This window comes from Pundamilia nyererei, unplaced genomic scaffold (genome assembly GCF_000239375.1).
Source record: "Pundamilia nyererei isolate P.nyererei 1_Seehausen unplaced genomic scaffold, PunNye1.0 scaffold00099, whole genome shotgun sequence".
Taxonomy (NCBI): Eukaryota; Metazoa; Chordata; class Actinopteri; order Cichliformes; family Cichlidae; genus Pundamilia; species Pundamilia nyererei.
In genome coordinates, this window is record NW_005187500.1 from 610,391 (window position 1) to 612,753 (window position 2,363).

General features: G+C 43.0%; 1 protein-coding gene across 7 annotated transcripts in view; it reads left to right on the forward strand.

The window, feature by feature from the left end:
* Positions 1-2,363, forward strand: part of camkk1a (calcium/calmodulin-dependent protein kinase kinase 1, alpha a) — a 51,762-nt gene that overhangs the window by 8,127 nt on the left and 41,272 nt on the right. The window contains exon 1 of one of the 7 annotated variants that reach the window (XM_005740329.1): positions 859-886. The exons of the other annotated variants lie outside the window; for them this stretch is intronic. The gene's annotated coding sequence lies outside the window, so the exon portion shown is untranslated. Of the gene's footprint in view, positions 1-858; positions 887-2,363 lie in introns of those variants that run through there. 7 annotated transcript variants of the gene reach the window in all.

A 2,363-nucleotide genomic window follows, 5' to 3' on the forward strand; every position in this document is an offset into this window, starting at 1 on the left:
ACATAAGGCGCACTGACGATTTTTGAGAAAAATAAAGGATTTTAAGTGCGCCTTATAGTGTGGAAAATATTGTAATGTATCTCACAGCATGACAACATCAAAATCACAAATGAACACATTACAGAAGAAGTATACACCTTTCCTGCTGCTGTAAATTATCTGTGCAGACAGCAGTGGAGGTGGGGGCATTGCAGGTGGAGGAATCGATTCCCATGGCCATCACCGTTGTGATTTCAGCCGAGTTCTAACAAGGCAGCTTAAGATCTCCTCTGACAGTACGCTGCTCTTCAACTTCTCTATATGATGCTCTCTACTTTTTCCTGCTCTGGTGCTTTTGCTGTACTGCTGTATAAATATAATTCTGCAGGAACGATGGACCTACATGAAAGAGCTGGTAATCTTTTGATGAAAACCTGGAGGAGGAGCAGCATGTAACCCTGGGCCAGCTGACACCGGCAGAGGGAAGCCTATTTTTGTGAGAGTTGCAGAGAATTGACCAACCTCAGCTCCTCTCTCCAGGCTACTGCATCAAAATTTCTCTTTGTAGCTGGCATAAGGGTAGAGAATAGCAGACTTTTCAATGCTGCTGCTAACGTTACTTAAAAAGGAAGAGAAAGGCTTACAACCCATAGGGTTTCTTACATTTCTCGAGAATAAACTGGCTCTGATATCAGTGGGATGAAGGATGTGGCTGGCACGATGGAGTCATCACTGATTGCCATCAGCAAATGTAAAAAAGTCTTCTAAAATGTTGTTTTTATGTATATTGCCAGTTCCTTTTTTCCACTGCGAGGTTTCCTAATTACAGTGGCTGTGTGTGTTTCAGTGGCAGCTGTAACCTGCTGACAGATTCAGTTTATAAAGATATGAAGCTGAAACACTTCAGGTATGTTTGCCCAAAACTACCACTTAAAGGATTCATTGTTGAAATCGTTGCAGATGGTTCTTCTAGGTTTCCAGTTCATACCATACAACTATGTCTTTGGTGACTTTGATTTGTCATTTCTTGTCTTTTAAATAATGTGTGTTATCTGCCAGTTTTCCACAAAGACTGAAAAATGTTGTAAAGACCCTCTCTGGGCACGCCATGATTAAGTCATCGAGGGCTAAACATTTGCTTCCTGTCTGATATCAGCAGCTTGCTCGTGGCGCTGCCGTCGCAGGCCTCTGCCTGTGACCTTTCCCCACACAAAGAACATACCCACTTGTTCCTGTAAGGATCTTCAGGCCAGCTGGGGTCGTCTTTTTTTTCTTCACACATCAAATGCACATTAAGAAATCTGTTCCAAAGAGATAACAGCTGAACAATTGCCTTTGTTACGATGCTTACAATCCTGTGAAGGCCATATAAGCTTGGAAAAATGTCTTTTTTCCCCCAGCGAGAATTCTCTGAAATGCATTTCACAAAGGAGCTTATTGGCAGAGAAAGCCAAACTTGGTCACAGGCTGGAACGACCGTTACTCTCCGTTACATGTCAAGTGTAATGTGCAGCTAATTGCATTTATTAGATCATTATCCACAGTTGGAGGCCATGAACGTCAAGTCATGTTGTCACTGAGACGCCTGTAATCTCCACCCATTCACACGGTCATGCTCATTAGACCGTAAAGACACACGTGCGCGTGAAACCGTATCGATGCGACCGTGTGCCGTGTAAGGAGAACACTGTCTTCACTTAATGCGCCGCTGTCTCATCTCAGAACATCAAGCCTGCACAAGACCTCTTACAGGCTGCCGCATATGAAAGTTTACACACCTGACAGCCATTCACAGCACAAGCACGATAACCTTTCTGCCAAATGGAAATGTCAGCGTCTAAATGTATGCTTTGCTCTAAGGGAACAGGAGCCTGTAGTTGTGGGTGAATCAGATTACTGTGATCATTTTAATGCACATTTTTGGCCTTGCTAGCAGCGTAGCCAGACACGGCCAGACTGACATCATGTAAGTCTACGAAAACATCCAGCAAAGTTTTATTAGCTGAGAATCAAATAGCATTTTTTTTTGTGTCTATTGTGTTTCTAATTTCAGCTTTTGTGTTGTGTTTTGGTAGCCTGTCCAACCAAGTGTGCGTGTCGGTGCATGCGAGTCTCCCTTCCCTGACTTTGGTTAAACATGTGGACTAACAGTTTCCTTTTCACCTGTGTGTGTGTGTGTGTGTGTGTGTGTGTTTGTGTGTGTGTGTGTGTGTGTGTGTGTGTCATTCTGTCTGCAAACACGAAAGCTTAAAAATGTTGAATGATTCCTGTTACAATGGTGCAGAGTGGGCTCGTGTTAAGAATCCATTCAAATGTGTCTTCGAGGTTAACTCGATGATTTATTTTATTAAAAGTAGAGATGGACCGATCCGATATTACGTATC